General features: G+C 40.4%; 1 protein-coding gene and 1 long non-coding RNA gene across 5 annotated transcripts in view; one reads left to right on the top strand and one right to left on the bottom strand.

Moving 5' to 3' along the window:
* The window catches only part of CTNNA2 (catenin alpha 2), a 536832-nt gene that overhangs the window by 63281 nt on the left and 446722 nt on the right, over positions 1-26829 (top strand). The gene's annotated exons all lie outside the window — the stretch shown is intronic.
* LOC309350438 overlaps positions 13827-26829 on the bottom strand; it is a 48891-nt gene continuing 35888 nt past the window's right edge. For both annotated transcript variants that reach the window (XR_014160371.1, XR_014160372.1), the window contains exons 2-3: positions 14408-14531; positions 13827-13948 (exon numbers count right to left, since the gene is read on the bottom strand). This is a non-coding gene — a long non-coding RNA (uncharacterized lncRNA). The remainder of the gene's footprint in view (positions 13949-14407; positions 14532-26829) is intronic.

The raw sequence follows: 26829 nt of genomic DNA, 5'->3' as shown, positions 1-26829 counted from the left end.
CTTTCAGCCTACTCAAGTTAAAGAGCTTTTCATCTGTTCGATATATGATTTCTCGGATATAGTTAGGAGACAGTTTGCTAAAATCCTTGCAAGGATTTTGCTGGCTGCAGCTAATAAAGAAATGCCTTGATAGTTGTTGCAATTTGTTCTATCACCTTTTTTAAAGAGATTGATAATTTACCTTTAGGGACGCAGGTGGTGCTGTGGTCTAAACCACTGAGCCTCTTGGGCTTTCCGATCAGAAGGTTGGCGGTTTGAATCCCCGTGACCGAGTGAGCTCCTGTTGCTTGGTCCTAGCTCCTGCCAACCAAGCAGTTTGAAAGCACGCCAAAAGTGCAAGTAGAAAAATAAGTATCGCTCTGGCAGGAAGGTAAATGGCGTTTCCATGCGCTGCTCTGGTTTCACCAGAAGCGGCTTAGTCATGCTGGCCACATGACCCGGAAAAACTGTCTGCGGACAAATGCCGGCACCCTTGGCCTGTAAAGCGAGATGAGCGCCGCAACCCCAGAGTCGTCTGCGACTGGACTTAACTGTGACCTTTACCTTTTAACGTCTGCTGGGATCTCATCTCCCAGATTTTTTTGATGAGCTTGTGAAGTTGTGTAAGTTCAATTCCGTCCACTTTGAAGACTTCGGCAGGTATCCCATTAGGTCCACTGGCTTTGTTGTTTTTCATTTGGTTAATAGCTGTACACAACTCTCCCAGATTTGGAGAGACTGCAAGCTCATCTCTAATTTGTTTTTGCGGAATTTATGAGAGAACCTCAGCAGCTATGAGGGAGTTGCGGTTACGAAGATGCTGGTAAAGTTAGGCTATCCTTGTCCAGATAGGGCATAGCTGGGCCACCAGCCGAAGCTGATGGAAGGCACTCCAAGCCACCAATGCCACCTGAGCCTCAAGTGACAGCAGCGGATCCAGGAGTATCCCCAAACTATGTACCTGCTCCTTCAAAGGGAGTGTAACCCTATACAGAGCAGGCAACCTCCCAGCCATCCGGTCTGAGGAACTGACCGTTAGCAGTGCCTCAGTCTTAGCTGAATTGAGCTTCAGTTTGTTGGCTCTTATCCAGTCCATTACCGAGGCAAGACATTGGTCCAGCACATCCATTGCCTCACTTGCAGATGTAAAGGAGAAATAAAGTTGCGTGTCATCAGCATATTGCTAACAGTATACTCCAAAACTCTGGATGACCCCACCCAGTGGTTTCATGTAGATTTTAAATAGCACAGGGGATAAAATAGAGCCCTGGAGAACTCTACATTGAAGGCTTCACAGGACTTAAAACCACTCCCCAAGCATCACCCTCTGGGAACTAAGTGCTCCCCCAAAAATACATTTTATGGAATTGAATTATCCTTCTTGATGGGACCAGTGCAGATTGCAGCTGTGGATTGGAATTCGAATGTCTTCTTGAAATGGAGGGGTTGTTATTTTGAACTTCAATTATTTAATTTCGTCTAATAGTTATGAATGTTTGCTCACTGACAGTGCCTTTCTGCAACTCTTGAATTAGATTTATATTCATCTTAAGAAAGCCATTAGGAAAGAATAACAAAATAGGATTGGTAAATGTTCATTAAGAAGATGGAAATGCAAAGTCTTTCTCTGCCCTTGGCAGGGTGGGGGATGAAAATTTCCAATCTAAATAAATACGGTTGGCAGCTCATTTTGCTTCCTTGCTGGCAGCAAGGTCAAGGACAGAAATAATCTTCCACCTCTCAATCATACCTCACCTGTACTGCCCAGATGTCATGATTCAGCTTGTTGCAATGGTTACTCATACAGGAAAATGGTTATGTAGAAAAATGTCCAAAATTGTCCAGTGATTAGGGTGCTTTTTAGCCCACAGATCAAGATGTTGGTGACAGGTTTATTGGAGTAAGTGGACCTTTTTTTTGGACAGAATCACTGTCTTCCTCAAGAATCAGGTCAGCTAGTTGGCAGTACTTCTAGAAGCGCAGTTGGCATATATGGATGAGAATCCTTTTTCCTAGCTTTGGCTGGAAAACTTCCTGCAATTCTCCTAGGAAATGCTGGACACTAGTCACTGTTTTCTGTGCTCTGTTCATTTCAGATTGGATCACTGTAGTGTTCTTTGCTGTGTTGCCACTGAAGAGCAGAGATTTCAAGGTGTTTTAGAATTTGGTTGCCCAGTTATTTACTGGTGCAGGTCACAGAGCCTGTATTTATACTTGCTTTAAAGGAGTTTCATTAACTCCCAGTCAGTTTCTAGGTGAAATTTATGGTATCATTTACCTTTTTTAAAAAATCTAAAGTGACTGGGGCACAATCTGACATTGTTTAAAATTTATGCAGAACTCTATAGAGTATGCAAAGCTTGTTGAATATTTATATTAGCTTGTTATATATTAGTTTGTTGAAATCTTAATGAATTTGCAAAGCAGGTCAGTATTATCACCCCTATATTGCAGATGGTGAGACAGTATGAGAGAAAGAGTGGTATTTTCTAAGGTTAACTGCTGAATTTATGATGGTGGACTGGTTAGTATGGCAGTCTCTGTGGTCCTTTCCTCATTGTAGAGTGTCTTTCTTGTGATGTTTAAACTCTGGAAGCTTTTGGGAAGACCTTAAAAGTGTTTCTGTTCCACTGAGCCTTTTGTCTGCTCTCTGAGTCTTTTATTATGATCCTGGCAACTGGTTTCAAATCTGGTTAGCTTTTGAAATTGTGTTTATTCATTTACTTCTTTGATTTAAATTTGATTTGTTGTGCAGTTTTGCATTGTATTTTACTTCGTGAGCTGCTTTGTGGCCAAAATATATAAAAGGGGTGTGTGTGTGTGTGTGTGTGTGTGTGTGTGTGTGTGTGTGTGTTTGTATGTGTGTGTATTCCACATCACTGTGTAGTGCTTTGATTAAATATTCTAGTTTTAGATTAAGGAAAATAACACTTAATCTATAGATGGGACAATTTGCGAGTGATTGTGAGTACAGGTGAAATTGTACAATTATTTTGTAAAGTTAATCCTCTAAAACCGACTTCCACTAGGCTTATAGTGGAAGTCAGTTAAAAATTATCTCAATAGCCTTGCAAATATATCTACAAAAGTTACTGGAATTTGTCTCAAACCATAACTTAGTGTTATGCTGATTACATTTCGGACACCTTTGTTTGTATTACTAAGTACATAATTTAGCCCTCATAAACTGTGTTTGGCATAGGCATTAAAGAGAACCTCAAGCATCATCTTCATTACCTTTCTTGGCATATGTTTTCATTATGCATAGAAGGCCAACTGACCAAAGAGCCAAACAGTCTGGCTTAGTCTTTTCTTGCCAGCTCCCTGGGAGAATTGACAAGATTCCCAGTTGCCCCTTCAGCAAGGCTCATATGTGCAGAGTTTTGAAAACCCCATAGGAATGAGGACTGGTGCCAAAGCACAGTGAACAGTTGTGGCATCGAAGAAGCCAAAATGCCCCCAGCTGAAAATCAGTGTAGTATAGTTTAGTGTATTGGGTTCAGTCTTGCAGATTTAAACATGCCTCTACCAAAGGCTCAGTGTTTGGGTTTCAGCTGAAACAGGATGACTTGCATATATTGCAATAAATAACTAATTTGTTGCTGATGTACATGTAATTAAGACTGGCACATTCTGTGAAAGTTGAAAATACGTGTGCAACAAAAGGAATTATGATGCTGGGCAAATCAAATTAGAAGCAGAAAAACCAGAGCAATTTTGGAAGTTGCTAGTCAGAATGCCTTTTGACAGCTAAGCTGGCAAGGAAAGAGTATCGTACTCCTTGGACCCTAATCAGAAATGACTTCTAGATTTGGAAGCTTTGGACAGTATGAGTTGCTAGCTTAGCGCCAAAGCCGGCTCTTTGGACAGCGCCCTGGTGCTGAATCATATAGGGCTCTAGCTGCAGGCCTTAGCAATTAAGAGGCTGAAGCAGCAGGAGGGCCATAAAACGAACACTGGAATCAGAAGTATATTTAAGTAGGTTTGGTGCAGAGAAGATATCAAGAGCACAGTAAGTTGAGCAAACACTTAAGGCTTTTCCTTCCACACCCAGTTATTTTTTAAATTAACCTATAGATTCCTATTAGAATCTTTAAATCTTATTGTTTTTAGCATAGTGTACATGAGTAGTTTTGTTTTGAATTTTTGCTGCCCTTTTGCAGATGAGCAGAAATCGGGAAGGAAGAACTCCAAGTTACTAAATGGTTTGGGAATGTAAAGAAGCAAGTAGATACTAAATTCACGCCCCGCCGCCCTACTCAAGATTTCTAAGATCATCTATCTCACTGGCTCTCTCACACTTAACCTTTGAAAGTATCAGTTACATAATAAGAAAGTGGCAGAGCTAGTGGTATCTGTCAACTCATTTTAATTTCTTACAGGTTCATGAAAATGCTGTCCATAATATGTTAATAACATGCAATTAAAATATGCAAATTTAGTGTGGCTCATGATCTACTTCCTACTTAGCCTTTGGTACTGAACAAATTGTCCATTCCTAATTTAGCACAGGAGTCTGCATCTTCACTTCTATGATTCACCAAGATTCATGGAGTAATAGGATTTGACCCTGAAAGGGAATTTAATTTGTATCATTCAGACCCTGACACCTTAATTATGCTTCTGAGCCAAGGGGAACAAGCAGTAAATGGAATGTAGGACAGATACAATATTTGGCAGGGCAATTCTATAATCAATATATAGGTTTGGTAGGAAGTGAGCTGGCTACATATTTGCCTCTTTCAGTGTTCAGGTCATGAATAGCATCACTTTTACAATAACTTTTGTGTATATTTGCCTGCACTTCTTTAAGTGAAACAATATATACACATTTTCCTCAACTAATTCTATAATATTCCAGTTGCAGAATATTCCACTACAGTGGTACCTCAGGTTACATACGCTTCAGGTTACTTACTCCGCTAACCCAGAAATAGTACTTCAGGTTAAGAACTTTGCTTCAGATTGAGAACAGAAATCGTGCTCCGGCGGTGTGGCAGCAGCAGGAGGCCCCATTAGGTAAGTGGTGCTTCAGGTTAAGAACAGTTTCAGGTTAAGTACGGACCTCCGGAACGAATTAAATACTTAACCCGAGGTACCACTGTATTCATGTTACAGTTAAGCATGTTAATTTTTACATTCTGTGATGGTGCCATACTGGAACAACAGTTCCTTAGTTATTCAGATGTGTTTTCACCTTAATAGTCTGAAATTTGATACTGGGTGATAGAGCTTGATTATACTGAGAAATAACAAAATTTGAAAATGTGTAGTCCAAACTGTGGGACCCTTGGATCTCTTATCCAACTGTAGCGGATCTTGGTACTACTGTAGAAGTGTTCTTGGGATCCCTGATACATGATGCTTGGTCAAATTGTGCTTGAAAATAAGGGCTATTTGAGTCTATAATATGCTTATGAGACCCTCCCTACAGGAGGTATCCTGCAGAAGGTAAAAGAAGCCTCACAAAAATATTAACCACCGAGCACACTTCTGAAACAGGGAAGTCACTTAGGTTATGTATAAATTTGGGGGACATTTGCATTCTTTCTCTTGGAACAATACAGTCACACACACCCAGTCACCAGAAATCATATAGGCAGTCTCTGATTACAGTTTCATAGGCAGGTCCCCCCTGCACCTTGAGAACCCAGCCTATGTATTATATTCTTACTTCATTTGCTGATGGATTATATTTGGTTTACACTTTTCCTCCAAGGTTGACAGATAGGCACAGTTGCTGCACAATTCTGTGATACTTACTTGGTGTTCGATGAGACTTACTCCCAGTCTCAGGTAAACTCAGGGTGAGTACCTGACAGATTGATGGATGCAAAGCACAGAAATGTGGGAGATCCTGGGATTGGTGTGTGTGTGTGAGTGTGAGTGGGAGAGAATCTGACCCCTGAAATCCTACCTGGAAAAGATCCAAGTACACAGAACAGGAGTCAAAGTGACCCCCCAAACTGTTGCCACCCCACCCCATCCCTCCCATGCAGTTCGGACTATCTCTCTACCTGGAGGGGGTGTGGGGAAGAGGCAGATAACAGCTCTCCTTTCCTTATTGATGTGTGTGTGTGTGTGTGTGTGTGTGTGTGTGTGTGTGTGTTGGATGAGGTGGGGATTTTTAAAATCTCCCCCTCACCAATCTAAAATCAGGAGCCCGAATTTCCTCTTGCTTGGCAGGGTTTTTTTTGCACTGCCAAGATCCACTACTCTGTTGCTCCTCCCCATCCCACCGATTCCCCTTCTCCAGGCCCCAGCCAGGCCCTTGATCTGCATGCACAGGAGAGAATGAGGATTTCCCCTAACTGAGCAGCAGCAGCATTGCCATGTCTCTGCCGATTTGGGGACTTTGGTGCGGCTATCATCTAGACCCCCTCCACTCCCTCCTTCCTGGCATTTTTTCTCAGTCTGGCAAGCACTTTCCTGGCTTTGGGGAAGGAGGTGTGAGAGCTCTGACAGGGTCCTAGAGTCCTCCCGCCTCCTTTCCAAAGCTGGGGAAGAACTAACAAGGCTTTGGGAAGGAGATGAGAGGGCTCTAGGACCCCATTAGAGTCCTCATGCCTCCTTCCCAATGCTGCCATCACTACTACCCAAGAGCTGCTTCCTGCTCCCTGCCTTGGGGCTTCCAAATGTGCCCCATGTGCCATGTGTTGGATCACCCTGGATTGGTCTGAGAGATTGAGACATGCCCAAAGTCAACCAGCTTAGAATAAATATGCAACTTGTGTTTCTCACATCAAAGCCCAATATACTAAAACCTGGTTGTGGTTTGCCTCTGTATCTGTCTTTTGTATGTTTCTGCTATGGATGTAGCCTGTATAAGTAGTTTTGTTTGACTCCAACATTGAAGCCTTGTATTCTGACACTGTCTTCTATTTTATTTTTTGTAAGAGGGATAATACAGCTCTCCCAAGCCTTCTAAATATATTACTCCCTAGAGGCAAACTAATAAGATAGTAGTACAAGGACCTGATAATGTAAACAGAAGTAACACATATTAAATAGTTATGCATTTCACACTACATAAAGAGTTCCTAGAATATCATTTAGAATATGGATTAGTTTGAAAGCTACACCAAGCAATAAATAACCATGTATTTTAATAGCAAATACGCTAATACATAAGTGCATGCACCTCCCACCAATTTGGATCCTTAAGTCCCCTTATTTGAAAAACTTCCATAGAAAAATTGGTACAGATTGTGGTTTCAAGATAAGGTCATATGAAGAAAGAAATCAGATAGCTGTTTAGTAAGTTTCTAGAAGTGTAAACTTAAAAAAAAAAATAGTCTCTTAAGCGACCAGTTGCAACAATGATTTGCTCTAGTCATCTCAATGCAATTATTTCATCAAAAGATTATTTGTATCTATGTCTGCTTTATTTCTCTCAACCCCCTACTCCCCTCGCCCCAACACAGCTTACAGAGTTTGAGGATAGCTTTATCATGCCTTCTTGGCTGGATGACTTTCCATATGACAAATTTCCCCTAGCTCACCTCCGATGGTTTCCAGGAGCAGAACACAAAGTGAGGATCATTAATAATTAATAGAAAGGTTTTAGCTGAGAAAAATAGAAAAAGGGTATGAAAGCTCTTCCTAAAAACAATATTTATCTCTAATGTAGAATCATAGAATTGTAGAGTTGGAAGGGACCCTGAAGGTCATTACTCCAAACTCCTGCAATGCAGGAATTGCAACTAGATCATACATGATAGATGACCATCCAGTCTCTGCTTAAAAACCTCCAATGGAGGACAATCCACTACCTTCCAAGGGAGTCTGTTCCATTGTCAAATAGCTCTTACCACCTGAAAATTCTTCCTAATGTTTAATCAGAATTGCTTTTCTGGTAACTTGAATCCATTGATTCAGGCCCTTTTTCAACAAGCCTTTTAAGCTGAGATATTTCCTTGTCTGCACCTGTATTGGAAATGTTTTTATGATAATTTTACTGTTTTAAAATTTGTTGTTTGCCACTGTGAATGGAATATAAATATAATAGATGGGTAGATGCTGTCTAGTATCTTAGGAAGAGATTACAAAACATCCTTAGCATGTTAGTTATTTGCTGAAATATTCCGTTTTATTTCTGTTCATTTGCTTAATGACATACATTGTTTAGCATTAGAGCTAGAAAAGCTACCCAGTCATCTCTGCTATTGAAGAGATAAGCCAATTATGAGCTCTTGCTTCCCAGCTTTATTGTATAAATATGCTTCTGTGTGGCCATTTGGAAGGAAATGCTGTTATTTTTCTACTCCAACATCTGAGAGCAGAGTTTCTCCCAATATTCTAAAATAATCTGAACTCCCTTTTATCTAATCAATGCTTCACACTTTAAGAACTTAAAGTGGATCTTAAGAATGTGAGGAGAGCCTGCTGGATCAGGCCAATGACCCATCTAATAATTCTAAAATAATAATCCAGTTTTCACAGTGGCCAACCAGATGCTTGTGGAAACCCACAAGCAGGATTGGAGCACAAAGGCACTCTCTGCTCCTGATATCAAACAGAAATTCTTATGGTCATTTTCTGTTTCAAGGGTTTCCTGGAGGCCATTATCATAGGGTCATGATGTTTGGTAGTTGCTTCTGCCAGCGCCATATATATGGGGTCGTAGACAGAGTCTGGGATTATTCTCTCCCTCTGAATTTCTGTATGTTCATGTGTTCTCATTCAGTTATAGTTAGCCAGTGAAGCTCTTAGAATTGCTCATAGGCACTTCTCTAGCATATTGATTGAGTTGATTATAACCACAAGGGATTTCATTCCTCCATAGTCACTGTCCTGTACAATTTGTTTGCCATTGGAATACTGGAAGGTGTTATGCTATGGTATGTTTGTGGCATTTTTTATTCCTTACTAGACTTCTTTAAGGACTTTTGTATCTGTTTCTGCATTTAAAACTCTGACTATACTTTGCCTTCTATTGCTATTTTAATCCGCTCATGTGGAATCATAATCAGTCAAGCATTCTGAACCATTGCTGAATATTGAGCTATTTCTAGAGGACATATATTCATCTATTGAAGTTTTCACAGCAAATTAAGCATATGTGTGCATTGCAGAACAGAGTGATTAAGCTTTAATTCATGGTTTGAAATGCTTTAATTAACGACACATTGCTACAAAAGTTTATACCGAGCGAAGTGCAAAATAGTAAAAGTTAAGGCATTTAAGACATGTATTTAATGTTTAAAAAAGTTAGACCTGAAACAAATACTGCTTTTGCAGTAAATTGCACACTTTGTAGATTTCATGACTTACACAATTTTGAATTCAAAGGAAATTTTCAGTGTTGAGCATTCCATCAGTAGTTGAATGATACATTGATCACTATTGATCAAATTTTGAACAACCATGGGCCCAGGATAGAACTCTGTGGCACCCCTGCTGTCACTTTTTACCATGATGATGAGGAACCTGCCAGGAAGCTAGAGTAGCAGCTCTACACCACCTGGCAATCCACTTCTGATAAGTAGCCTTTTTTCTTTCCTGGCTAGAATGGTGAATGGTGTTTTTTACATGGTGTTGTCAATCTGTGATGTTTATGTTTGGGTGTTAATATTTTCTCTTTGCCAAAATACATGCCAAACATAACAACATGATTTTTACAACATTCGTAATAAACAGATTTTATATATTTGTATACATTGCCTTCTTTACACCACATATAGCAGTCTATTAGTAACTGTAACAAGTAATTTAAGAACAGTTGTATGCATAGCAGCATTTGGGTGCAGTTTCTATATGAAACAGATATTCTTAGAGGCATGTGAAATACCAGTGAAAACATGGGCAGCCTACTCCTATTCTCATGTGCATTGAGCTATCAACCATGACTTCAAGATTTCTCTCCTGGTCAGTCACTGTCACTTCAGATCCCATTAATGTATATATGAAGTTTGGCTTTCTTGCCCCAATGTGCATCAGTTTACACTTGCTTACGCTGAGTAACATTTGCCATTTCAATACCCATTCATGCAGGGATGTTTTTGGAGCACAAATCCTTTTTGTTTTTATCACCCTGAATGCTTTGGTGCTATCAGCAAGTTTAGAGCCTCACTGGTTACTGCTAACTCCAGAAAAGTTATGGACTTGCTTAAAAACTTATGGACTTACTTAAAAATTATGAACAAGTTCAAAAGCACCAACCCAGAGGCGCCAGCTTGCAAGGGTAATGGGGGGGGGGCACCAGTGTTGCACATAATATCCTAACGTTGCATGCTTGATGTCAGGACGTTGAGAGGAGCTGGGGTGGAGCCAAACGCTGTGGTCGCATGGCTTCAGTGGCCAGCGACTCAACCCTCTCCGCCTCCTGGCACTGCCACTGGCGGGAGGCTGCTTCCGCCCTCCTTCCCCTCCAGAAAAAGAGGAGAAGGAGCTGCTTACTGTAGCTGTGCCACACTCCACTCTGCACTGCTCCATCCCCTCAACACTGGATATTGAGGGGGTTCAAAACAGCTCAGGCCTTCAGGAGCTGGTGCTCCTCCTATTCCCAGACTTGATGATCACACACACATATGTAACACGCAGTGGAGTTCCAAGAGTTAGCAAACACCTCATTGGTCAAAAATTGTGATTGGCGTGCAGAAGGCATTGCCACCACTATCTTTTTAAAGTTACACCACAGTTCTGAAATGGTGAAGCTTTGTTTGATTTGTGTATTACCTATTTTAACCAGGAGATGCTTTAAGTAGAAGAGCTTGCTCTTAGGCTTCTATTTGCAGATGTCTATCAAGATAGAGATGTCAAACACTTTGAACCTTTTTTCCTCGCTGTTTGAAATGTTAGTAAAAAATCTTTAAACAAAAACTAAAGATTGATTCCATTTTCTTAGTGCTTTTTTTGTCTTGCAAAAAGAATTGCAAAATGTCAATAGCTGTGTGAATCAAATTCTGAGGAAGCAAGTTCCCCCATATAACGGAAAAATCAATTACATTATAATGCCTGCAAAACTGGCAGTTCAGAAAGTACTATTATGGTTGAGGAAAGTGGGCTGCAGACCAGGTGTTCTCTTCACCTGTTTACTTTGGTTCTCTGCACAAATGCTGCTGCTGTTAGGGCTGAGGGGGATATTGTATTAGGCAGGATTGTGGGATCCAAAATTCAAGCTGAGGCTGAATGGCACATAAGTTTGGAAATAAATTCAGCTTAAAGTTATGGGCTCCAAATAAATGCGTTCAGAATTTTAGTATTAGGTTCTCAAATCAGAAATCATAGTTGAGACCAGGTTGGGACCATTGTTGATCTGTTGTCAAACATAATATATATGAGAAAATGGGCAGCATATAAATAATAAAAAATGTTATTATTATAAGGTAAGATATTTTGGTATCATCGGCTGGCTGAGTCATAGAATTATAGAATTGGAAGGGACTCCAAGGATCATCAAGTCCAAACCACTGCAATGCAGAAATCTCAACCAAAACATCCATGTCACATGGCCATCCAATCTCTGCCTAAAGTCCTTAAATGAAGGACAGTCAGCCACCTTCTGAGGGAATCTGTTCCACTGACAAACAGTTCTTACCATCAGAAAGTTCTTTCTGATGTTTAGTTGGAATGGCCTTTGTTGTAGCTTGAAGCCGTTGGTTTGGGTCCTACCCTCCGGAGCAGGAGAAAACAAGCTTACTCCATCTTCCATGGGACAGCCCTTTATATATCGGAAGATGGCTGTCATATCTCCTCTTAGTCTCCTCTTGTTTGTGCTAACTGCCTCAACCATTCCTCATAAGGCTTGGTTTCCAGGCCCTGCATCATCTTGGTCACTCCCCTCTACACACTTTCCAGCTTGTCAGTATCCTTCTTAAATTGTGGTGTGCAGTGGACATTATTCCAGGTTGGGTCTGACCAAGGCAGAATAGAGTGGTACTATTACTTCTCTTGATCTGGACACTATACTTCTGTTGATTCAGCCTAAAATAATTTGAGTCCCTTGGGCTTCAGCTACTGGGAGCTAGGGCATGCCGCAACTCCATACACAATGGACTACACATCCCTGAACACTGGTCTTGCTAGCTAGGGATAATGGGAATTGTAATTCAAAAACAGCTGGACACCTAAGTTTGAGAAACTCTGTGTTAGAGGATAATAGAGCTTATGAGGGTCCCTCATTGCTGCAATGGAGTAGTACTTGAGCAAGTTTCCATATTTTTACCTCAGGGAACTCAAGTTCAAGGCCAGGTTTGTAAGTGGGCAGACATCAACAAGTAAGCATATTAAGTTGGCACTCCAAATTGATTTTGTTTTTAGCCTGTAATATTGTCTTTTAAAAATAAATTTTGGCTACATTAGTCACAAATACTGGCAATAAAATGAATCTGTTAGCATTGCTGAGGCTGCTATTAGGAATAGGACTGTGCATTTTGGGTTTCTGGGTGTTACTGTATCTCATCAGTCATTTCCTATTCTATGCAGAAATCTTAAAACAATTCTCTTTTTTTGGCCTAGAGTTCCTAGACCATTGCCAGGCTTGGCTTAACACACTTAGAGAGATAGCAACAGCCTGCTGGACTGTCCAGCTTACCAGCTTATTTTCATCTGTCTCAATAAACCCTTTTCCTGACAGGGTTATTACTATAGTATTACTATGCCCACCAACCAGTGCCATCATGTTTTGTGCCCAGAAGACCCATTGTTGCTACTAGGAATCTTTTTTGCTTATTGCGTGCCATTTCCTTCCATATAGAGAAGCAAAAGTTTTGTTCTCCCACTCTTTTCCTCCCCCTGCCCTTGAATAGCTGGAATATGGGAAGAGAAAAAGCTTTGTTGCCTTACTGTCAACAAAGTGCTGCCTTGTACATGGAAAGGGCTACATAAGCAATGTCTGTTCTGTGGCGTTCCTATGTGGGAATCTGTAATGTATTTAAATAAAGGTAAAGGACCCCTGATAGTTAAGTCCAGTCACAGACGACTCTGGGGTTGCGGTGCTCATCTCACTTTACTGGCTGAGGGAGCCGACGTTTGTCCGCAGACAGTTTTTCCGGGTCATGTGGCCAGCGTGACTAAGCCGCTTCTGACGAAACCAGAGCAGTGCACAGAAACACCGTTTACCTTCCCACTGGAGTGGTACCTATTTATCTACTTGTGGTTTTTGGCGTGCTTTCGAACTGCTAGGTTGGCAGGAGCTGGTACTGAACAACGGGAGTTCACTCCATCGCGAGGATTTGAACTGCCAACCTTCTGATCGGCAAGCTCAAGGCTCAGTGGTTTACACCACAGCGCCACCCATGTCCCTCTGTAATGTATTAAGAGGTCCTTAATGAGTATTTTGGGGTTAGTCATTGCCTCTCTGCTTCATTTTCTTCTCTTTAAGCATGTTGAATCATGTGGAAAGCAGTGTTCATCATTTATATAACACTACTTAAAGCATTAGGGACGCGGATGGTGCTGTGGGTTAAACTACAGAGCCTAGGGCTTGCCGATCAGAAGGTCGGCGGTTCAAATCCCCGCGACCGGGTGAGCTCCCGTTGCTCGGTCCCTGCTCCTGCCAACCTAGCAGTTCGAAAGCACGTCAAAGTGCAAGTAGATAAATAGGTACCGCTCCGGTGGGAAGGTAAACGGCGTTTCTGTGCGCTGCTCTGGTTTTGTCAGAAGCGGCTTAGTCATGCTGGCCACATGACCCAGAAGCTGTACACCGGCTCCCTCAGCCTGTAAAGCAACCCCAGAGTCGTCCGCGACTGGACCTAATGGTCAGGGATCCCTTTACCTTTACTCAAAGCATTATCTCAGTAACAGTAGGTAGCCGAATGTTATTACCCCAATATTGCCATGTGGGGTGAGCTTAGGGAGAGGCTGTGCCTTATTTGGGAGATGAATGAATTAAGGATTCTATATGAGAATGTGTAGTAGTTTTATTAATTAACAATGATTAACAATAGTAAATGATTAAGTAAATTGTATATTACATCTTTTTCCTCTTCTGCAGCTGTACAATCATAGATAGGTCTGAAAATTCTGTCTGAAATGAAAATGAAATAACAGTGAGGCAAGAAGGAATAAAGCCAAAGACTCGAGGTTTTTTATTTTATGATTTCCTCTGGTATCTCTAAGGACTCTTTGAAATGAAGTAAACGAACTGTTCTGTGGATGGTAGATGTGAAAAAAGGAAAAGAAAAGAAGCATTACAAAAAGGAAATACATTTAAGTGCCAACTCATTTTAAGGAAGTTTTATTGCTTAAAGAATGCATTGAAATGCCTTTTAAATTAGGATATGTGTTCATTTGAACAGATGCTGTCTTTTTTATATATATTTTTAAAAACGAGCTTATTTGGTGGGTAAAAGAAAAATGCTCTCACTGTATGAGTAAATGTAAAGCCGAGATTACCCAAAAGTTTTATTTAAATCTGTTGCCAGATTTATTTTTTGTTTTTGCTGATGCACTCTTAACACTAAAACATTCAAGCTAAATGCCTTACATTATTCATTCAGTTACCTCAATGAATCTTGGGCAGCCTCAATAATGCAGACCAATACATGTAGCGAGGCTTTGGCAGTTTGACAACATCTCAGTGGATCTGAACAACCCAGCTGGTTTGCATCCTACAATACAGATTTTTTGAAAGGGTCTCAGATATAGTTGTTGTTGTTGTTTTTTATTAAATTTCTATACTGCCCTTCATACTAAGATCAATTTTTACAATAAAAAAATAAAAAAATACATATCATAATTAGGCACACATGTACAAGAGACATATTTAGTCAGAATCAGGTGTGTGTGTTACAAAACAGACACCCACACCTGCAACATACTGTTAGTCATGCAAATGTGTTATAAAATGCATTGGGCCACATTTTAGCTGCTGCTACATTGTGAAGGAACCTTTGATCTTGGGATTCTTATACAGTATGTGTGCAGCAAGAGTGCAGTGCTTCACGAGCCTTTCTCCAGATCTATGAAAGCTAGTTCTGCCATGAGTCAGAGAGGGCACTGAGTCTAGCAAGCCAGAAATACCCCAAGGGGCAGACTCCTCCATGAAATTGTTGTCAGTGGTGATACCGGATTAAGAATGAAATCAAGGAACCATCCAGAAGAGGAAATGTTATAGTAATGCATGACTTCAATTATCTTCACATAATCTGGCTACATATGGACATTTCTCTAGTAACTCATAGTATTTATCACATTTCCTTAAAGGCAGAACCCTGAAATTCACTTCAAATTTTGCTTTAGTGGAGATTTGGGTAGCAACTTTAGGTGAGATAGTGAGCCTGTCAACTACCACCTGTCAATTACTTTGCCAGCCTGCAAATACTGAAAATAAGGAGCTGTAGTTGATTAACTTTCTCAGTGTGCATTGAGTCAATCTCAACATATACCAGAGCATTTAACTGACAAAATAAATAGCATATGATGATTACTTTTAACATCTTGCTACCCTATCCAAATGGGCCAGTCGTTATTTGGAATGGCGAGGCTGCTTTTGATTAGGCATTTTCCTTGTATAGTCCAGCTTAAAACAAGGCCCATTTTTAAAACAAATAAATGGTAGCATATCCACATCTTATACTTTTTAATAAGACACAGGAATTGCTATGTGCTGCTAATTTCTTCAACATTTCTGGTCTTCTGAATATTGTAATAGGTTAAAAGGAAAGTGATAAGAAAACTTTTTTCCTGGGGCTTAATTAGAATAAAGGATGATAAATAAAATGAATTTATACTGTTATGACAAGTAACTCAATATAGCCTTTCCCCATCTCAATAGAGTTCTACTGCTTCTGACAACAGTGACTAGATATTTCAGAATGCGCAACTTGCACACTTTTATAATTGACCCTATGTCCCGTGCAGTGTTTTTGCCTTGTAACTTGTAGTATCTCTGCTAAATATCTTGTCATGCAGATACTGACTCTGTATTGTTCCATTTCTGTTATTCAAAACCCTTGCCAATTATTCTTACCATCTGTTCACTAATAGATTTTCAGTGATAGATTTTCTCAGCTCAATTAACATAGTACTAAATATATTCTGCTAGTTCCTTGATTATGTAATGAAATTGACTGATCAATATATTATACTTTTATTTGCATGTTTCAGTTCCCTAGGGATGTATTGGCTGGGGCTGTAGGGGGTGGTGGTTCAAAACATTTGGAAGGTACCAGGTTGGTGGAGACTGACCTGTATAATATCACCTCCATATCTATTTTGCTATTCCTATAACCTGTAGTATAGAAATGCTCCTAGTAATCAAATCAAATAACATAAATTGAACATTTTTCTTGATGCAATACGGAACCTTTTATTCTTGGGACTCCTTGTGTCTCTTGTTTATTTCAGCTATAGGTTTTTTGTTTCTGCATCTGTTTCTTATTATTCTTATTTGATTGATTTATATATCAGCCTTTATCCAAAGATCCCAGCTCTCTACTCTCTTTTCTTACAATGGTACTCTGCACTTACCTGTCTGCGTCTTATCGCAAATATTCAGATAACCAGCTTTATCATTTCTCCTTGTGAATGTAACATCCCATGCCAACCTTGGTTTGGTTTGGTTTTTCGGTGTTTGTCTCATGAAGTTCTGTTTCATTGTTTGTTTTACATGGAAAAAATTCAATAAAAATACTTTTTTAAAAGTCTTGGGTTTTATATATTTATTAATTAAAAGATTTCAACACCACTTTCCATTTACAGAAAGAAATGCCAAAGTGATTTACAGTAATAAAACAGAACAAATTAAACAAAAATAATTGGCTTTTGGAGTACATTCATTGTGGAATGAAGGAAGAGAATATTAAATAGTGGGAAAGGACATTAATTAAAAAGGAGGGATGTTGTAACATGTTTGTATTGTATGTTACATATGGGATGGTTGTGTTTTTCATGTGCCAATTCAGAACAACTTTTTGAAAGCTATGGATAATTCATTTTCTGAAATATCAACTGGTGGACATTGTCTTCTATAATAATAAGCAGCTGTTTTTTAATGAAACATTTTGTGTGTGCCTCTTCCCACTCCATATTCAACCCCAAACTGACATATTAATCAGCATAGACAATATGGACCTATCTTATATATTCTGCCTTCACGATACATCCACATCTTCTAAATTTGATTTGCAAAAGCTTGCATAACTATGCTTCTAGAATGAAATATTATCATTTTGTTTACTTGAAGGGCTGCGGAAATAATTACATGTGATAAACCTTTTTGATTGAAAGAAGCAACCAGTGAAGATTTGTTGATGCAGTGCAAATGTTACTTCTGGTTTTAGGAAAGTTAGCATATTAAATCCCTATGTGTAGAGAGCCTTGTTTTCCTCACCTGATGTTGATTTAAAGTCTGAATGGCTCTTTACCAATTTAGAATGATGCACAAGAGGATTTTGTGAATTGACTTTTTAGGCTGATCTGAATGCTGCCTTGAATTTTAGTTCTGCCTTTCCACTTGAGAATTAATTAAATCTCCTTATTGTTTTAACTGTGAAAATAAGTCTTCATTATTGGAACAAATCTCACAGTTAATAATATTTAAGCTTATATTTTAGGTGCAATACCCAAGTGCCCAGTAAATGTAAATTTTACTTTTGCTGTTTTACTGAGCTATGTTGACCTTTTGCTGTTCTTGCTTATTGAAAAAAGAGAGTCTCTAAACACTGTATCAGAAAGTTTCACATAGCAATGGCTCAAACTGAGTTGGAAAGTCAATCTTGCATTGTTATCCATTGAGTACAAACCATTTCCCTTATTCAGAATTGTTGGTTAGAGACAACAACAACAACAACAAGAACAACAATGTTATTTATGCCCCACCCTAACCTGGGGAGAAAACAGTAAAGACCTGATGAGGAGAGCACAGCAGAGGTTATATTTTCTGAGAATCCTCTGGAAAAATAATCTCTCAAAGGACCTGTTGATGGCATTTTACCATTGTACTGTTGAGAGTGTATTAACTTATGGTCTGTGTGTGTGGTTTGGGAGCTGCAGGGTCAGGGAAAAAACTGATGTTGTCCAGGGTTGTAAAGACTGCGGAGAGAATAATTGGGTGCACTCTTCCCACCTTGGATCAAATCTATGTTTCCAGGTGTCATAAGAAAGCTGCAGGATAGTGTGCACCCCAGAAATGATCTCTTTCAGCTTCTGCCTTCTGGAAGAAGGTACAGGGTTATAAAGACTGGGACTAGCCGCCTGAGAAACAGTTTCTATCCAAATGCGATTTTGGTTTTAAACACAGTGTAAGGTAGTCTCTATGGGAGTATATTGTATTTAATTATGGAGTATCAGCGTTTTTAGGAGGTTAACCAGTCTGGGATAGCTGGGATAGCAGGCTTGTTGGTTTTTGAATGTCTGGTGTAGATTTTTTCAATTTCGTTGTTCTGTATGGGACAATGACAATAAAGATTATCATATCGTATCGCACCCATCTGGCTGGGTTTCCCCAGCCTCTCTAGAATTTGGCCCTACTCCTTTCCCACTGGGTGCTCCACCACCCTCTCCCCTGCCACCCTAATCCCTCTGCTCTCCTCCCTTAGCTTAGTGTCCAGCAGCAGGAAGGGGCTGTTTTCCCCTTTTATTCACCTTTAGTTGGGTGTATGTGTTGTGTGGTGCCATCACTATCTGATTCTCAGCACTCTTGGAAGATGAGGATGGCAGGCCCAGATAGAATCTCAACACTGGGTTCTTTGCTATGCAGTGCTCCTACTTAAATAAATCTGAAAGGGAAAGAAAGAATGGGACCCCATCAACCCTAGTCACTCTCCTAGTCAACATCAAGTGGTGGAAATAGAAGGAGGGGGTCCTTTAGCACCATTTAGTCTTCCAAATGGGACGCGGGTGGCGCTGTGGGTAAAACCTCAGTGCCTAGGGCTTGCCGAACGTGTGGTTGGCGTTTCGAATCCCCGCGGCGGGGTGAGCTCCCGTCTTTCGGTCCCAGCTCCTGCCCACCTAGCAGTTCGAAAGCACCTCTAAGTGCAAGTAGATAGATAGGTATTGCTTTATAGCGGGAAGCTGCGCTGGTGCCAGCTTGCCAGAGCAGCTTCGTCACGCTGGCCACGTGACCCGGAAGTGTCTCCGGACAGCGCTGGCCCTCGGCCTCTTAAGTGAGATGGGCGCACAACCCTAGAGTCGGACACGACTGACCCGTATGGGCAGGGGTACCTTTACCTTTACCTTTACCTTTACCTTAGTCTTCCAAATGCATCTTGGAAAGGTGGTGTTCATGGCCAGGGCTTCATCAGGCACTTTGCTGTGCAGTCTGCCTGCCTAACTAAAGGTTAAAGGGGGGGAAGAAGGTGCAGAAAAACATGCACTGACTGGCGGGAGCCCTGGGATATAGCAGTTGCTAATGTTGTGCCTGTTTCTTCCTGTGCCGCCTGCAGTTTCTGCTTTTGTCAATCTGCTATTGCTTTCTGTTCCGCAGCTTCATCTTTTGTAGCTGGAGTCAGTTAGGGACCTGCCCTCTCAAGCCAGGTGGAAAAGGCATGCTAGGCAGGTCTCCAAGAACTCACAGCCAAGATTTAAATTTAAATGGCAAATTTGAGAAGGCTTAAGTATGTGGTGAACTGAGAATAGGAATTATTCTATAAGTAGGTCAGAGCTGGCAACAGAATCCAGAAGCAGAGCAGGGTCTCCTGAATTAGCACCCCCCCCCCAAAAAAAAAATGGACCTTTCTTTCCGATGAAGGTAGAAGAAATAACTTTAGAGATGTTAGTGTGAGGGAGGGAAGCTTCTTTTGAGAATCTAAAGTTATGTGCTAATCTGAGGGCTGCCTTTTAAAAAATGTCTTTTTTTCTTTTGATGGTAAGAGCCACTCTGTGTGGCTAGAAAGCCTTGCTGTCACCATGCATGCTCAAAATCTGCAAGCAAATGCCCTCGGGAGCAACAGTGCTGCCCTATCCTGGAAGGAAAGAGAGTAACCAATTAGAGATCAGATTACATTTAATCAAAAATTGCTATGCAGAAGCTGAAGCATTGTGAGTTCAGTATTACAATCCCCATATGGCAGCTGGGGCATAGGAAATAGTGGTTTTTCTATAGTAACCTAGCAGAGGACAAATTTGAGCCAGGAACTCTTTCATCAGGTAAATGTACCTGTTTTATCTTGGCTTTTGCCTGGCCATTAATACCAGTTCCTGGACTTCCTGGTTACTGTGATTTATATTTTAATTTTATTTTATTGTGATATTTTGCTGTGGTTTTATTTGTTTGTGAACTGTCTTGGTGTTTGAAATAGAAGGCAGTATATTAATTGTTCGTATAAAACAATAAATAAATAATAGCTCTACCAACTGTTGGCAGCCATTTTTAGGTCGCATCCAAACATTTGTGAAAATAGTGCAGCATTCTAAACTCCTGCAGAAGTCTAATGCTCCCCCCCCCCCGCTTCTCCCTGTGAATTTGATTGGTGAAAATGTAACAGGACAGGGATGAAAAGGTTACACGTGTTTCATTTCCCCCTTCTGAAATCGTACTTTACAAAAATGAAGTAGGTTTTATAAAGGTGATTAATTTGAGAAAGTTGACCAAATGTGAAAAAATAAACTGCATTTCTTCTCAGCTATAATTACTTACAATGAAATGTTGAACAGATAACTTAAAAAGGACAGTTAAGTATTCGGCTTTATTGATAATCTGTCTTCACAGAGAGCAAATGGCAAACAGGAAAAAAGAGACATTATGTTTAATTAGCTAAATTAAATACCTGTCCAATTATTTCTCGTTTGGCAGAAAACATATTGTAATATGATACACAAGACACTAAAATAAGACACTTTAAAAAGAACTGTAATGATCTGACGTAAAAGGGTATCATAATTTTATCTTTTTAAAGATATTTGAAACTAAACTTAAGGGTTAGTTTAGCATTGCTGTTAGACTTTGCACACTTTATCAGCTAAGAATGTGAACTTCAGATGCAAAATGATTCAGCTAATTTACACTATTGCTATCAAGCATCATAGGAAATCTGAATCAGTATGGAACAGTAGTCTGTTTCCAAAGGATGGGTTTTTAGCCACCAGAGTAAGAAGATGCACAGGTGCTGTCACAGCCATCCCACCTGGCGTGCCCTCCTCTGAGAAAGCAACAGAGGAGATGGAGATCCAACTGCAGAGGCAATGGGTGAACTTAGTGGGTGGGGAGGAGATTCTACCCAAGCGGGATGGAACTCTGTGACCATCAGCTGCTACATGGGGAAATTCAATACAGTGGTACCTCTGGTTACGAACTCAATGCATTCCGGAGGTCCGTTTTTAACCCGAAACCGTTTTTAACATGAGGCACGCTTTTGCTAATGGGGCCTCCTGCTGCTGCCACACCGCTGGCGCACGACTTCCACTCGCATCCCAGGGCAAAGTTCGCTACTAGGAGCATCTTCTTCCAGGTTAGCAGTGCTTGTTACCCGAATTGTTCGTAAGGAGGACGGTACATAACCTGAGGTTCCACTATACTGCAACCCAGTTTCCATGGAAAACACACTGGTGTGCCCGAACCAGGTAGGATTGAACTCTGTGGGTAAAGTCTGAGGGAGTTAAGAGGACACTTAATGACAAGTAAGGAGAGGGAAAGGCTACAGATAGACATCCATGTGGATAAACTGGTTTCAGAAGAGAAAGTAGACTATACATTGCTCTGGCCAGGAGCAGTGTAGTTAACTTCCTTGAGGAATTAGAGATGTGGAAAGACAGAAGAGGAGGCAGGGAAAAAGAACCAATGAACAACAGATGATTTCCTGTCCTAGATTGAAGGTCAGAAACTTTATCAGCTTCATTATTGGTGTTCAGTTCCTTTGTCCTATGGAGATAATGCAGTATTATTAAACAGGGTGGTTAGGGTCACTTTAATATTTAAAGTGTTGCTTTAAAATATTAGGCCATTGCATATGTAGTTAAATAACACTATGCTATCTAATTGGAGTACAATGAAGTAAAGACACAGCAACAAGGCCCCAAGTTGACAGCTTTACTGTCTAATAGGCTGATGTTGGAAACAAAGAGGCCCTTTGGGGCCAAGTGATAGAAAATGAGTGTGCTGCTTTCAGCTCTGGAAAATGTTGAGAATGTTTTGCATGTGAGCATTTGTACTGGGTAATAGATAGACTTCATTAATTTCATAGCCAGTATCCTGTACTCACATTAATTAAAAATGAAGTATCATTTGGAAAAACTGTAGCATGAACTGTATGGATTGTAGTGGTGGCATTCTGATTATGAGAAGCTTCTGTAGAAGCTTCATGCTGGGCCTACTGAAGGATTCTTGCCCCATCCAAACTTGTCTGTGCATTTGTGTGTATGAGAACATTGTGCATGTATCTATGGGCATGCAGTTCCTCCCTGCAACTCATCTGGATTTGACACTCCTGTTTTAAAAGCATATTGTTATAGATAAAGTAAAGGTAAAGGGACCCCTGACAGTTAAGTCCAGTCGCGGACGACTCTGGGGTTGCTGCGCTCATCTCGCTTTACTGGACGAGGGAGCCGGTGTTTATCCGCAGACAGCTTCTGGGTCATGTGGCCAGCATGACTAAGCCACTTCTGGCAAACCAGAGTAGCACACGGAAACACCGTTTACCTTTTCACCGGAGCGGTACCTATTTATCTACTTGCACTTTGACGTGCTTTTGAACTGCTAGGTTGGCAGGAGCTGTGACTGAGCAATGGGAGCTCACCCCGTAGTGGGAATTTGAACCGCCAGCCTACTGATCAGCAAGCCCAAGGCTCAGTGGTTAGACCACAGCGCCACCCGCATTCCTTATTATTTTATTATTTTTTAATGAATGCATTTGAAGAGGATTTGATCCTTTTCTGTAATACCTCATAGTTACAGCATTGTTATCAGGCAGATTTTTGTAAGCAAAAGCATTTGTGCCTTTTGCATGCACTTTTGTGGGTTATGACATTTAATTGCATGTAAAAGTGCACATAAATTTCATAACATTGTATAGAATCCATCACTTGGCCAAGACAACTTTGCTTCCTTTCCTATCAACTTCTTCCCCAGTGCTTCCTTTAATTTTAGTTTTATACTTGAGTTGAGAAGAAGTGCAAAGCTCACATATTTGATTGTTATCCAAGGGCCAGGGTGTCTGATCCTCAATAATTTTTAAGGAGCCACTTGAGTGAGCTCCCATGTCCTGATCCTTAGGACAGCCTCCTGATTTATTGCAACCCACTGAAGAAGAGCTTCTTCCAACTTCCTTCCACCATGGAATAAGCAATATTTACTCTGACAGGGAAGGTGTCCCATCCCCCGTCCCCCCGTGGCATAGAACTCCACAACTCACTGGTCTCTTCCCTGTGGTTATCCTCCTCCTTATCCCATCTCACCACTGGCAGAGCCTTAGTTTCACTCTCTATCCCATCTCTCTCCAGGGCACCTTCATCACCCTGCTAGTCCCTGGCATTTACTTTGAAATATATCTTTTGAGATAGTGTAATTGAAATGTCATTGAAATGTTAGTAGTATTTGTTGATTTATGAAAGTACAGTGGTACCTCGGGTTACAGACGCTTCAGGTTACAGACACTTCAGGTTACAGACTCCGCTAACCCAGAAATAGTACCTCGGGTTAAGAACTTTGCTTCAGGATGAGAACAGAAATCGTGTTCTGGCGGTGCGGCGGCAGCAGGAGGCCCCATTAGCTAAAGTGGTACCTCAGGTTAAGAATAGTTTCAGGTTAAGAACAGACCTCCAAAATGAATTAAGTTCTTAACCCGAGGTACCACTGTATGGATATGGGTAATGTTTATAGCTAAAATACTACTCAGTATAGTAGTGACAAAAAAATGGATTCAGCCAGAACAGCTCACACAGTTTCCTATAGGGAGCATGAGATAAAGAAGGGTGCTAGAAAAATGAGGCAAAGAAGCTAATTCAGAGTTCTGGTTTGTTTGCTTTGAAGGTGACCAGGTGCTTTTCAGTGACCAGGTGCAATTGGCCACTGATGCTGTCTGGGATGAAATATCATCCCAGGCCAATGGAGTTGCCTGTCTATCCTCCTGACAGCTACCAGACGGAATCAATGAAAAATCCAGTACTTGGAAAATAAACCATTTGAAGAATGGACTCAGAAGTCCTAAATACAACTTGCATGCTTTTCCATATTTTATCCCTGCCCCTCACCAAAATATGAGGGTTCTGAAAAGCTGTGCTTTGAGGGATGCTACTAGTAAAATCAGTCAGGCAACAAGATAGTGCATTCAAGTGGAATGCTAGCATTACATCTAAAAGGGATAAAGTCTTTGTACTAAAATGTCAAGGCTGCCTTTTATTCAGGTCATTGACTGTTTCCAGCAGCTCAATGATATATAAGAATTTTAAGAAGAGTGAGAAGAATACACAGTCATTTATGGTTTGTTGTAAATGGCACTATGTCTCTGTGTGGTGGTGGGGATATTTGTATCAATGCTGAGTAGTATTGCTGCATACTAAAACTATTGCAGAAATTGTATTTTTATGTAATAGCTGATTTCCTTTTAGTTATCTCTCTCTCTCTCTTACTTATAACTGTGGGCTGATTCATACAACCAGGTGTACTAGTTATAAGCTCCCTTTCCATTCCTGCAACTTATGGCAACGTAATGTGCATTGTGTCTCTGTGTGGGAGGAAGCATTTGCATAACTGCACCGGAGATTCAGAAATGAGTATGGAAGTTCCAGTTTTATGTTAAATTAGAAGCAAACTATAAAACAGTTTCTTTCATTTTTCAATGTTGAGTGTTCTTTCATTTTGTTTTTTGTTTTGCTTCAGTGCTCTTTTCAAAAATATTTTAGTCAGTTGACTGAATCCTGTGATTCTTCAATGTGTCATGAAATAATAACATTTGATGTACTAAAGGGTAACAATTTTGTTCCACTTGCTATTTTGTTATACAGTTCTGCTTTGCTTCCACTTGTTATTTTTAACAAAAACCAGGATATCTGTTTTTGTTGCTTAAAACTGTTTCAAAACACCCCCCCCCCCGCCCCATACCAATGGAAGCCCAATATACGGTAAGTTATCTTTCAGGGTTTTTGAAAACAGTTTGAAGAGAGGTCTGATAAAACTGACTTTCTGAATTGGCTTCTGTGGGATAGTGTGGTCACTGCTTAGAAAATGCCTTGGCTTATCTCAGTTATTTTTGATATGATATTATTTGCTATTGATTTTGGTCAGGATACAATCCTCTTATGTACAGGGTAGAATGAGAAGGACAATTTTCCCTTCTGGATGCATCTTCCCCACCCAACTGAATTTCCTACAGAGGTTCCCTGAAGGTCAGGGGTAGCTTTTCAGGTTGCATTAGGGAATGAATATGGAAAACCCTGGGTGCCTGCACTGTGTAGGCTTTTCAGGCTTGGCCTTTTGAAAGAAGAGGGATCATGCCATGAAAGAGCAAGTTGCTGAATGTCGGTTTATTATTGCATTTTATAATGTGAATTATAACCTTTGCAAACCATCTCTGTGTTTTAACTTGTATTTATAATAATTTATAATATAATATGTACCATCTTGTACATGTTCAGTGTGACCTTTTTGGAAATTCCTATTAATGAATATATTTACTACAAAACTATTTCACCATTTACTACAAAAGTCATGGTAATTTCTGGATTTCTCCATTGAACTATGCTCCCATGTATGTGTGGTGACAGCCATACATTGTTATCAAGTATATACAATAATATGGCTGCGATCCTGTACATACTTGTCATACATAGCAGGAAGTAAACCCAATTGCACACATGCATATTTCAGTGCCCAGAATCCCAAAGAGATACTTGAAGCCAGCCCAAGCCATCAGGTTATGACTTTTTTCTTTTGAAAAACAAATGCGTGCCATCTATGCATATTACATCTTGTTTCAGAAAATCCTATTAAGTTCAGAAAAAGTTTGACATGTGGCTTTATGTGTTGCTATCCCAGAAGTACCAATTTTAAAACTCTCTGGGACATAGTCCCATTTTTTGTCTTTTTTTAAATTTAGTCAAGGCTAATGCCTGTAGGTCAATGATTTCATATATGACATATTGAATTCTATAATTTTCCAACAGCAGAACATTGTAGCACATTGTTGAAGAAAATGTAATTAAAATAACTGTTTTCTTTAAAAGGTCAGATTCAAATGGCATGACCAGGCATTCAACATAGAAGCTAATATTGTAAAGTGCATATGCAGCAGAAGGCATGTGTGAGTGTGTGCGCATGCCTGTGTTTGTGTGTAGGTTTGACACATCTGTGCCAGAATAATAATAATAATAATAATAATAATAATAATAATAATAATAGTTTATTTATAACCCACCCATCTGGCTAGGTTTCCCCAGCTATTCTGGCTGGCTCCCAACAGAATTAAAAGCACAATAAAAGATCAAACATTAAAAACTTCCCTAAACAGGGCTGCCTTCAGATGTCTTCTAAAAGTCAGATAGTTGTTTATTTCTTTGACATCTGATGGGAAGGTGTTCCACAGGGTGGGCGCCACTACCGAGAAGGTCCTCTGTCTTGTTCCCTGTAACCTCACTTCTCGCAGGGAAGGAACTGCTAGAAGGCTCAGTGTCTGGGCTGAACGACGGGGGTGGCGATGCTCCTTCAGGTACACTGAGCCGAGGCTGTTTAGGGCTTTAAAGGTCAGCACCAACACTCTGAATTACGCTTAGAAACGTATTGGGAGCCAATGTAGGTCTTTCAGGACCGGTGTTATATGGTCATAGAAGTAATGTTGTTGCTGGAGAAGAATTCCTCACCCCAGATTGTGGATGTCTATAGGACTGAGCAATACCTGGTTTTCAATATCACGATATATCACCAACTAAACACCACAATATCTTGATATATCATGATATGTATCTGTGGCGGCCGAGGGCCTTGCTAGGGCCTTGCCATGGAAACAGAGGGTTTTGCTGGGTATCCCTGCAGCAGAG

This window comes from Podarcis erhardii (genome assembly GCF_964252035.2).
Source record: "Podarcis erhardii genome assembly, chromosome: 9".
NCBI classification, from domain to species: domain Eukaryota; kingdom Metazoa; phylum Chordata; class Lepidosauria; order Squamata; family Lacertidae; genus Podarcis; species Podarcis erhardii.
The sequence above is the reverse complement of the archived record's forward strand: the minus strand, read 5'-3'. Positions and strand labels throughout refer to the sequence as shown.